Here is a 12,824-nt window from a genome sequence, read left to right as displayed (position 1 = left end):
CAGCGCCCCACGCACCACGAGAAGGGCAGCGTCAGCCCGCGTCAAGCGGGAGAGTCCCAAAGCTGTCAGAGTCCTTTCAGATTTAATTCCAGAGAGCTGTCGCGCTGACTGCCAGCTCCTCAGAGGAATAGAATTAGAGTATGGTGGAAGGACCCGCCCTCGTGTCCAAGTGCGTTATCAGAGAAATGACCGAGCAGAAAGTGGAAGAAATAAACGCAGGATGGAGAATCGGTGCAACGGTAGGTGAGGGTGATTTGTGGGGGTGACTGGGCGGTGGGTGAGGGGAAGGAGGAGTCAGTGAGTGTGGGAGAACAAGGCAGAGCGACAGGACGAGGGGTCGGATGGGGTGAGGGAGAGGCGTTGGGGGAAGCAGAGGGAGGGCGGTGTGATGGAAATGCGATGGGGTGTCATAGGGAGGTGGCTGGGGACGGACCCAAGTGCAAGACACAGACACTGAAGTACTAGGGACAGGACCAGAATACAGGGTGAGGGCTAGGACATGGACATGAAAACCGTGAACCTGGAACAGGACTGGACAAGAGAACTGGGAGCCCGGGGTTGGACTCCGAGCCAGAGACTGGACAAGGATCCAGAACCTGGGTCTTGCCTCTGGCTCGGGCCCCAGAACTAGGCAAGGACGTGACTTGGCTGGCAGGCCGGTCGAGGCTGGAGTCTTGAGACTTGAGGCAAGTCTGGAGACTAGAGGCTAGGGGTCTTGAAGCTCCTCCTGGGCAGGGCACGGATCTCCACCCGACGGAGGCAATGGACAGGAAGGGACAGAACCCACCGCAGGGTAACAGCAATCTGGCCTGGTTTACCGGACGGAGGCAAGGGACAGGAAGGCAGCTAGGTACAGGGTAGCTCCAGGACAAGACTGCAGGCGAGACAAGGCGAGAGTTACCAGCAAGACAAGGCAAGGCTTCAGGCAATGCAAGGTGAGACAAGAACTGCAGTTGAAGCGAGAGTTACCAGCAAGACAAGGCAGGACTTCAGGCAAGGAAACAGAAGGCAGGGGAAGGGATACAAGCAATGAGGACAAGAACAATCCAACAGCCCCGTCCTGGTCTCTGGAGGTATTTATGCAGCCAGCCCCAACGAGAATCAGCTGCCTCAATTAGGGCTCAATAGGAACAGAAACAGGGTGGACAGGAAGACCTGGAGCAAGGGTCGATGGACCGGACCGTGAACCGGAATGCGGACTTCAGAGACCGGACAATGACATGGGGCGAATTAAGGCTATTTGACAGAGGGAGAGGACTGAGACTGAGTTTGTGCAGAGAGCGTTGGGTGAGTGACAGTGGGGAGAGGGATGGAGGATACTGCCCTCACCACCCACATACAGTACCTCCATTCCCATGCTCCTCACCTCTCCATCCCAATCTCTACCATTCCCTCCTGCCCCACACTTCCCACCCTTTTAACCCCACTCTCCTCCATCTACCCCCACTAAATTCTCATCAAGCCTTCTGTAATGTCCGACGCCACATGTGGGAGAAGTGGGTCCGGGCGCATCTCTGGGCGACACTCTGAATCTGGGAGATGAACTCACACTCTGTGTTTCACAGTGCAGTGTTATGGTCGAGGAGAGATGCATGAGAAGATTGTGAAGGAGCTGGACATCTCCCATTGTGAAGGGCCAGGAGTTCCCTGTGTCCTCTTTGTCTACAGAGTGTCTCGTGAAATTCAGGATATTCAAAATGCCCTTCACTGGGTCACAGGTAAATTCTTAACAAGACCATTGGATACAGGAGCAGAATTGGGCCATTTGGCCTAAAAAGTCTGCTCCACCATTTCATCATGCTGATCCATTCTTTCTCTCAGCCCCAATCTCCTGACATCTCCCCGTACCTCTTCATGCCCTGACTAATCAAGAACCTTAAATAGACCCAATGACCTGGCCTCCACAACCACCTGTGACAATGAATTCCACAGATTCACCACTCCCTGGCTAAAGAAATTTCTCATCTCCATTCCACAATGACATCCCTCAATTTTGCGGCCCAAAACCACTCACAATTTTTCAAGTGAGGCCTCATCAGTGCTCTATAAAACCTCAATATTACATCCTTTCCTTTATATTCTAGTCCTCTTGAAATGAATGCTGACATTACACTTGCCTTCCTCACCAATTACTCAACCTGCAAATTAACTTGCACGAAGTCTCCCAAGTCTTCAGATTTTTGAATTTTCTTACTAGTTAGAAAATAGTTTACCTGTTTATTTCTCCTAGCACAGGTGAAGTCTTTAAGTGATAACATTTCCTGAAAATCCTTCCCTTTTGAGGACTTCTGATCTCTGCTGGCTCTTCCGTACCTAAGGAGCACACTAACACTGTGTGTATTCCTTAGGATTGATTCATTTATGAATCAGGTAAATGCACTGATGCAATCAGTTTCTGCAGATGATAATGTCCCGCCCAGTTGTTTCTGTCGAAGGGACAGAGGTTATTTTTGTGATGGGAGATGTGTATTGGTGCACAACAAGCTCCCACAAACAGCAGTGGGGCAATCTACCAGGTCTTCTGACGCAGTTTTGTCTGGGACACACTTGGGCTCCCTCGCTCTGTGTGAAATGGTGTATCTGGATCTTTCTGTGCACCTGACTGGGGAATCTGGAGATTGGGCTGAAAATCCCTGTGCTGTACCTCCTGTGGGAAGTGAGTGCCTGTTGTGGGGCTGGGAGAACTGCCTGGTACACAGACAGCAACTCCACAACACCACCCGGGCACACAGGGGGCAGAAGGGTGGGCACAGCCCCAGGTAGAAGGAGCTGATGTACCCTGAGGGCTCCTGCAGTGCGTGGGACACACAGCCCTCCCACAGCATCACCCAGATCACTCTGTTACTCTGTGTTTCAGGAGGAGGTTCGGTGCAGAAGGAAGACATTTGTGCCGTGATTCTATTGCAGAAATCCACAGCTGTCGGAGAGGAGAAGATGACAGATCCAGGGTTATTCCATGAGGGAACTAAAGTTTTTCGTGTATTCTGGATGGATTCCAGTAGCTGGTGGAGTGGATCGAAGACGTACCAGTGCCCCACAGTGATTCAGACTGTCAAACAGAGTCTCATCGACAGGACCCGACCCAGAGGAGGTTCCTGCTCCGGTGGGTAAAACCTGACTCTCTATTGCCACACCTCATTTTACACTGTAAACCTCCCACTACAAACATAAGGGACGTGTCAGATGTGTGTCTGGGGTGGTAGTGGGGGGAGAGTGATGGGTCTGTACCCCAGTCAGTCAGAAGATACAGCAGGAAGGAGGGTGGGTGGGTCAGAGAAGGAATCCCACATGGGTCCTGAGGTCAATTCAGTACCAATTCCCAGGTAACAATATGCTGTTTGTGTTGTGCAATAGGGTGGAGTGAAGATCTGCAGGGTGGTAAGACCCTATCAGTGCCAAATGAACGATCGGCTTCCTGGAGTTCTTCAAGCTGCAGTCCAGAGATGAACGACAGTAGCTCGGAAAAGCTTAACTGTAACGGTGAGAGGGCAGGCTTGGGGCATGACTGCAGAGAGATTGAGAGTTAAGGGGCAATATGTTCCTATGAGGTGAACGGTAAACCTGGTAAGTGTGAGGAATTCTGGATGATGAGAGATAGACAAGTTCTGATCAGGAAAAAGAATGAAACACTCAGAGTGTTTTGGTCTCGGACTTGTGAATCCCTTGAATTAGAAAGGCTCAGGATACTCTCAAGAGGTGGATCAGAACAGAAAAGAGAGAGTAAAAGATGAATCTGGCAGGTGAGGTTAAGAAAATCCCAAGATGTTGAATCGAGAGTAAAATTTAGGCTGGCGAGGGAGTAGGTCCCCTTAGATATCAGCAAGGTTGCCGATGTCTTCTGCAGCTGGAGATGGGTGTGGTTTTAAAATGTATTTTTTTCCTCAGTGTTTACTGAGCATGCTCAAGAAATAAGAGAAACATGGAAATGTTTTGGTGGACGGTGTTATGACCAGAGAGGTGGTATTGGCGGCCTTACAGTGCTATAAGGTAGATAAATCCCCAGGGCCTATCCAAGTGTCTTCTGGGACTTTATGGAAGGCCAGAGGAATATTTGTGGAGATTCCTAGCAGAAATTGCAATGTCCTTCACCACATTGGTGAAGTTGTGTAAGACTTGAATTGGCTGAACTTGTTTGATTGTTTAAGGTGAACAACAAGGATGAGCCAGGAACGACAGACCGGTAAGACTGATATCCTCAGTAAAGAAGTGACGGTGGGGGGGGGGAGGGAATTCTGAGGGACTGGATCTACCAGGAATTGGAATTGTGTAGACAGAGTCTGATCACAATCAGTCAGCATGGATTTGTGTGTAGAAAGTGGTGCTTCTTGAATTTTTCTAGCGGTTTCTTGAACGTGTGTGCTAAAAGGATGATGTGCGTAGGGATGTGGCTAATGTCTATATGGAGTTTAAAAGGACTTTGACAAGGTCCTGTGTGGTGCCATATAACCATATAACAACCACAGCACGGAAACAGACCATTTTGGTCCTTCTAGTCCATGCCGAACTCTTACTCTCCTCTAGGCCCACCGACCTGCACTCAGGCCATAACCCTCCATTCCTTTCTTGTCCATGTAGTTGTCCAATTGAACTTTAAATGACAACATCGAACCTGCCTCAACCACTTCTGCTGAAAGCTCGTTCCACACAGATACCACTCTCTGAGTAAAGAAGTTCCCCCTCGTGTTACCCCTAAACTTTTGCCCTTTAACTCTCAACTCATGTCCTCTTGATTGAATCTCCCCCACTCTCAATGGAAAAAGCCTATCCACGCCAACTCTATCTATCTGCCTCATAATTTTAAATACCTCTATCAAGTCCCCTTCAACCTTCTACGCTCCAAAGAATAAAGACCCAACTTGTTCAAACTTTCTCTGTAACTTAGGTGATGAAACCCCGGTAATATTCTAGTAAATCTTCTCTGTACTCTCTCTATTTTGTTGACATCTTTCCTATAATTCAGTGACCAAAACTGTACATGATACTCCAAATTTGGCCTCAGCAATGCCTTGTACAATTTCAACATTACATCCCAACTCCTATACTCAATGCTCTGATATATAAAGGCCAGCATACCAAAAGCTTTCTTCACCACCCTATCCACATGAGGTTCCACATTCAGGGAACTATGTATCATTATTCCTGGATCCCTCGGTTCTACTGCATTCTTCAATGCCCTACCATTTATCATGTATGTCCTATTTTGATTAGCCCTACCTAAAAGTAGCACCTCACATTTATCAGCATTAAACTCCATCTGCCATCTTACAGTCCACTCTTCTAAATGGCCTAAATCTCTCCACAAGCTTTGAAAACCTACTTCATTATCCACAACCACCTATCTTAGTATCATCTGCATACTTACTCATCCAACTTACCACCCCATCATCCAGATCATTAATGTATATGACAAATAACAATGGACTCAGTGCAGATCCCTGAGGCACACCGGCCTCCAATCTGACAAACAGTTATCCACCACCACTCTCTGGCGTCTCCCATCCAGCCACTGCTGAATCCATTTTACTACTTCAATATAATACCGAACGATTGAACCTTCCTAACCAACCTTCTGTGTGGAACTTTGTCAAAGGCCTTACTGAAGTCCATATAGACAGCATCCACCGCTTTACCCTTTTCAACATTCCCAGTAACCTCTTCAAAAAGTTCAATAGGAACTGTCAAACATGAACTTCCATGCACAAATCCATGTTGACTGATCCTAATCAGATCCTATCTATCCAGATAATTACATATACCATCTCTAAGAATACTTTCCATCAACTTACCCACCACTGGCAACAAGCTCACAGGCCGATAATTGCTAGGTTTACTCTTAGAACCCTTTTTAAACAATGGAACAACATGAGCAATACACCAATCCTTTGGCACCATCCCCATTTCTAACAACATTTGAAATATTTCTGTCAGAGCCCCTGCTATTTCCACACTAACTTCCCTCAAGGTCCTAGGGAATATCCTGTCAGGACCCAGAGACTTATCCACTTTTATATTCTCTAAAAGCTCCAGCATTTCCTCTTCTTTAACCATCATCATTTCCATAACTTCCCTACCTGTTTCCCTTATCTTACACAATTCAACATCCTTCTCCTTAGTGAATACTGAAGAAAAGAAATTGTTCAGAATCTCCCCCATCTCTTTTGGCTCTACACATAGCTGTCCACTCTTGATTCTCCGAAGGACCAATTTTATCCCTCACTATCCTTTTGCTATTAATATAATGGTAGAAACCCTTGGGATTTATATTCACATTACTTGCCAAAGCAACCTCATATCTTCTTTTAGCTTTTCTAACTTCTTTCTTAAGATTCATTTTACATTCTTTATATTATGTTGGTCTGGAAGTTTACATCTCATGGAATCTAGAGTGAGAAAGTCCAGTGGATTCATGATTGATTTGGACGTAGGGCTGGGTGGTATTTTTTTTTCATGGAATAGAGACTGGTGACGAGCAGAAATCTGCAGGGATCAGTGTTAGGCCTAATTTTGATTACTATTTATAGAAATTATTCGAATGCCAATGCAAAAGGCTTGATCAGTAACTTTGTGGATGACACAAAATTATAGGTGCTGTTGTGGCGAAAAGTTTGCCATAGAACCTAGAACCATAGAAACTACAGCACAGAAACAGGCCTCTTGGACCTTCTTGGCTGTGCCGAACCATTTTCTGCCTAGTCCCACTGACCTGCACACGGACCATATCCCTCCATACACCTCCCATCCATGTCTCTGTCCAATTTATTCTTAAATGTTAAAAAAGAACCCACATTTACCACCTCACCTGGCAGCTCATTCCATACTCCCACCACTCTGTGTGAAGAAGCCCCCACTAATGTTCCCTTTAAACTTTTCCCCCCTCACCCTTAACCCATGTCCTCTGGTTTTTTTTCTCCCTTGCCTCAGTGGAAAAAGCCTGCTTGCATTCACTCTATCTATACCCATCATAATTTTATATACCTCGATCAAATTTCCCCTCATTCTTCTACGCTCCAGGGAATACAGTCCTAACCTATTCAACCTTTCCCTGTATTTGAGTTTCTCAAGTCCCGCAACAACCTTGTAAACCTTCTCTGCACTCTTTCAACCTTATTTATATCCTTCCTGTAATTTGATGACCAAGACTGAACACAATACTCCAGATTCGGCCTCACCAATGCCTTATACAACCTCATCATAACATTCCAGCTCTTATACTCAATACTTTGATTAATAAAGGGCAATGTACCAAAAGCTCTCTTTACGACCCTATCTACCTGTGATGCCACTTTTAGGGAATTTTGTATCTGTATTCCCAGATACCTCTGTTCCACTGCACTCCTCAGTGCCTTACCATTAACCTTGTATGTTCTATCTTGGTTTGTCCTTCCAATGTGCAATACCTCACACTTGTCTGCATTAAACTCCATCTGCCATTTTTCAGCCCATTTTTCCGGCTGGTCCAAGTCCCTCTGCAGGCTCTGAAAACCTTCCTCGCTGTCTACTACACCTCCAATCTTTGTATCATCAGCAAATTTGCTGATCCAATTTACCACATTATCATCCAGATCATTGATATAGATGACAAATAACAATGGTCCCAGCACTGATCCCTGTGGCACACCACTAGTCACAGGCCTCCACTCGGAGAAGCAATTCTCTACTACCACTCTCTGGCTTCTTCCATTGAGCCAATGTCTAATCTAATGTACCACCTCTCCATGTATACCTAGTGACTGAATTTTCCTGACTAATCTCCCACGCGGGACCTTGTCAAAGGCCTTACTGAAGTCCATGTAGCAATATCCACTGCCTTCCCTTCATCCAATTTCCTGGTAACCTCCTCGAAAAACTCCAATAGATTGGTCAAACATGACCTGCCACTCACAAAGCCATGTTGACTCTCCCTAATAAGTCCCTGTCTATCCAAATGCTTGTAGATTCTGTCTCTTAGTACTCCCTCCAATAACTAACCTACTACCGACGTTAAACTTACCGGCCTATAATTTCCCAGATTACTTTTTGATCCTTTTTTAAACAACGGAACAACATGAGCCACTCTCCAATCGTCCGGCACCTCACCTGTAGACAGCAACATTTTAAATATTTCTGCCAGGGCCCCTGCAATTTCAACACTAGTCTCCTTCAAGGTCCAAGGGAACACCCTGTCAGGTCCTGGGGATTTATCCACTTTAATTTTCCTCAAAAAAGCAAGGACCTCCTCCTTTTCGATCTGTACATTTTCCATGATCTCACTACTTGTTTCCCGTAATTGCATAGACTTCATGCCAGTTTCCTTAGTAAATACAGACGCAAAAAACCTATTTAAGATCTCCCCCATTTCCTTTGGTTCCGTACATAGGCGACCACTCTGATCTTCAAGAGGGCCAATTTTAACCCTTACAATCCTTTTGCTCTTAATATACCTGTAAAAGCTCTTTGGATTATCCTTCACTTTGACTGCCAATGCAACCTCATGTCTTCTTTTAGCACTCCTGATTACTTTCTTAAGTATTTTCTTGCACTTCTTATACTCCTCAAGCACCTTGTTTACTCCCTGCTTCCTATACATGTCGTACAACTCCCTCTTCTTCTTTATCAGAGTTGCAATATCCCTTGAGAACCAAGATTCCTTATTCCTATTCACTTTGCCTTTAATCCTGACAGGAACATACAAATTCTGCACTCTCAAAATTTCTCCTTTGAAGGCTTCCCACCTACCGATCACATTATTGCCAGAGAACAACCTGTCCCAATCCACGCTTTTTAGATCCTTTGTCATTTCTTCAAATTTGGCCTTCTTCCAGTTAAGAACCTCAACCCTAGGACCAGATCTATCCTTGTCCATGATCAACTTGAAACTAATGGTGTTATGATCACTGGAACCAAAGTGCTTCCCTACACAGACTTCCGTCACTTGTCCTAACTCGTTTCCTAACAGGAGATCCAATATTGCATCCCCTCTAGTTGGTCCCTCTATATATTGATTTAGAAAACTTTCCTGAACACATTTTGCAAACTCTAAACCATCTAGACCCCTAACAGTATGGGAGTCCCAATCAATATATGGAAAATTAAAATCCCCTACCACCACAACTTTATGTTTCCTGCAGTTGCCTGCTATTTCCCTTGCTATTTCCCTGCATGGAAAACAAAAGTATCTTGGTTGGTTAGGGAGGCAGGTCAACAATCGGCAAATGGATTTCAATGGAGATGAGTGTGAGACGATGCATTTTGGAAAGTCAGGTCAGAGGATAATTATGAGTGATCAGTTACAGGTGAATGTCGTGGAATGGGGGGGGATCTCAGATTCATTTATTTATCACGTATACAGAAAAACATGCTTGTGTTGTTCGTAGTAATAAATGGTAGAAGCCAAGGATGTGCTGGGGCAACACACAAGTGTCACCACGCATTCTGGCGCAAACATAGTAAACCAACATTCTTCAGCAGAACAACACAGAAGAAAGTAACGACATCAGAAAAGCCTCTCTCCTCCCAACACACAAAGACGGCCCTCCAACCCAAGGTCAGGCCTCTGAGTCGCCTGAACACTCACAGACAAAGAGCCTTTGACTTCCCCTGTGTCGTTGACCAAGGGCTTCAGGCACCAGGCTGCAACTTGAGGGTGTCTGTTCAACCCTTGTGCTTCAAACTTTGGTATTAACCGTGGTGACGGCATTGGAACTCCAGTCCCTGATCTCCGGAGTCACTGTCTCGCATACCTAGGGGGTCATAGGCTCTTGTGCCCCCTGCTCACACAAACATCTGATCCAGGAGCCTACAGCCCTTGTCAACCTTCTCCATGGTGTTTGCCAGCTCAAGGTTCATAATTGTCCTTCGTTGCACATCCATGCTACTGGTTTTCAATCACAGAGTGGCGGTGTATTCTTTGGCCCGACTTTATAATTCCTCAGCATCTCTCTCCCTAAACCCAACTCTAACCCCTAACTCCACAGAACCGTCCCTACGAGCTTAAAAGAAATAACAGTTATATCTGAGCATAACATGGACTGAGACAACAGTTCGGAAACAACTTGACGTGGGAGCAAAGGTGGCATTCTGGCTTGTAACAAAGGTGCTGAGCACACTGGCCTTGATTGGTGAAGCAATTGAGAGGATGAATTGGGACGCTATAAATCATTGGTGAGGTCACACTTGGAGTACTGTGCACTGTTCGGGAAAACCTGTAACAGGGTGAGGCTCGGAGAGATGCAGACTGAATGAAGGAAGTTTAGAATGCCTGTCTGGGGGCCATTGTCAGTGTGAGCTCATTGTGCTGAAGGGTTTGTACTGTGCTGTACTGTTCTATGTTCTGTTGTGCTGTATTGCTCTGTGATTCAATGGGTTAAAACACCTCCTCAGTACACATCTCGCAGTCTGCTGGTGTCTGGCTCCTGGCCCTCAGCTCTGGCTTCGCAGCAGTGGCTCCTCTGTTTCCAGTGAGGGGATTCTGTGGCATGTGAGAATCGTGAGACTCACTATTTCCCCCAGGTCCATAGCTCACCCTCTAGGTACAGTTATGTCTGTGTTATCCTCCAGCCCTACACCATTTCCACTCACTGTAACCACCCCCAGTCCGTGCACAATTCCAATTCTCTGTGACCCCTCTGGTGTCTACACCCCTACTCGTCTTTGTGACCACTTTCGGCATCAACATACCTTCCCTTCTCCATAACCTCCTCCACCTGTTATCCCCTCACCGTGTCTCTATCCCCTCATGATTTTGCACACTTCCTTGTCTCCGAGACCCATTCTGGCGACTATACTCCTCTCCATCTGTGTAAACCACCAGCAATTGTCTGTCACTTGCACGTCCCTCGAGATCTACTGTTGCCCTGACTGATCCAAATTGTGAAAACCTGGTGGGTGTTCATCTCTGAGATCAGAGAAAAATTAATCACCCCCTCCGTTTCTGTTACTGATAATCCCTCTGAGTGAAATGTGCCTGGTGTAAGGCAGGCTGAGTGAGCAGAGGTTCTCGATTTTACAGTGCAGTGTTACGGCCGAGGAGACGTCCATGAGAAGATTGTGAAGGAGCTGGGCATCTACCCCTGTGAAGGGCCAGGAGTTCCCTGTGTTCTGTTTGTCTACAGAGTGTCCCGTGAAATTCAGGATCTTCAGAATGCTCTTCACTGGGTCACAGGTAGATACTCTCATTGTTTTTCACAGGTGAGTGGAATTTTCTCCCAAGAGTCCCCTTCCCTTGTGGGGACTTCTGCCGACTATTGGCTGTTCACTCCCTCAGGGAGGAGGCAGGAGAGTAGGGTTGAAAGGGATAGTTAAATCAGCCAAGATGGAATGGGAAGCAGACTCGAATACTTAATAAGACCATAAGATATAGGAGCAGAGTTAGGCCATTTGGCCCATAAGGTCTGCTCCACCATTTCATCGTGCTGATCCATTCTTTCTCTCGGCCCTAATCTCCTACCATCTCCCCGTATCGCTTCATGCCCTGACTGATCAAGAAGCTTAAATATACCCAATGACTTGGCCTCCACAGCCATCTGTGACAGTGAATTCCACAGTTTCACCACTCTCTGGCTAAAGAAATATCTCATCTCCATTCCACAAGGAGATCCCTCTTTTTTTTTTGGCTGTGTCCTCTGGTCTTAAACTCCACCACCACAGGACACATACTCTCCACATCGACTCAGTCAATGCCTTTCAATATTCTGTAGGTTTCAATGAGGCCACCTCTCATTCTTTTGAATTCCAGTAAGTTCAGGCCCAGAGCCATCAACACTCTTCATATGACAAGACTTTCAATCCTGGAATTGTTTCAATGAACGTCCTCTGCCATGTCGGCACATCCCTTCTTATAAAAGGGGCCTAAAACCACTCTCAATTCTTCAAGTGAGGCCTCAGCAGTGCTCTATAACACCTCAACATTACATCCTTGCTTTTATTTTCTAGTCCTCTTGAAATGAATGCTAACATTGCACTTGCCTTCCTCACCAATGACTCAACCTGCAAATTAACCTGCACAAGGTCTCCCAAGTCTTCAGGTTTTTGAATTTTCTCACTAGTTAGAAAATAGTCTACCTGTTTATTTCTTCTAGCACAGGTGAAATCATTGAGTGATAACATTTCCCTGAAAGTCCTTCTCTTTTGGGGACTTCTGATCTCTGCTGGCTATTCCCTATCTGAGGAGCACATAAACACTGTGTGTATTCCTTAGGATTGATTCATTTATGAATTAGGGACATGCACTGATGCAATGACTTTCTGAAGAAGATAATGTCCCACCCAGTTGTATCTGTTGAAGGGACAGAGGTTATTTCTGTGATGGGAGATGTGTATTGGTGCATAACAAGCTCCCACAAGCAGCAGTGAGGCAATAGATTGGAGATCCCATTGTCTGGGGCACAGGTGGCTTCCCTTGCTCTGTCTCAAATGGTGTGTGTGGATGTTTCTGTGCAGCTGAGTGAGGGAGGGGTTTGGGGCTTGACTGAAAATCCCAGTGGAGAAATGGTGCCTCTGGCAGTACTGTACGTGCTTTAGTCGAGTGAGTGCCAGTAGTGGGATGGGAGGGCTACCTTGTACACACAGAGCATCAACTGGACACAGACAGGGGCAGGAAGGTGGGACATCCCCAGGGGGAAGGTGCTGAGCTCAGGGCTGATGTACCCAGTGGGTGGGACACACACCCATCCCACAGCAGCACCCAGACACTCTGTTACTCTGTGTTGCAGGAGGCGGAAGAGCGCAGAAGGAAGACATTTGTGCCGTGATTCTGTTGCAGAGATCCCAAGATGTGGGAGAGGGGCAGATAAGGACCTGTCCAGGGTTATTTCATGAGGGAACAGCAGTTCATCGAGTACTTTGGA

General features: G+C 46.3%; 1 protein-coding gene across 1 annotated transcript in view; it reads left to right on the top strand.

The window, feature by feature from the left end:
- The window catches only part of LOC140201638 (uncharacterized), a 395,760-nt gene that overhangs the window by 355,647 nt on the left and 27,289 nt on the right, over positions 1-12,824 (top strand). The gene's annotated exons all lie outside the window — the stretch shown is intronic.

Source organism: Mobula birostris, chromosome 8, assembly GCF_030028105.1.
Source record: "Mobula birostris isolate sMobBir1 chromosome 8, sMobBir1.hap1, whole genome shotgun sequence".
In the NCBI taxonomy this organism is placed as follows: Eukaryota; Metazoa; Chordata; class Chondrichthyes; order Myliobatiformes; family Myliobatidae; genus Mobula; species Mobula birostris.
This window is presented reverse-complemented; position numbering and strand designations above follow the sequence as displayed.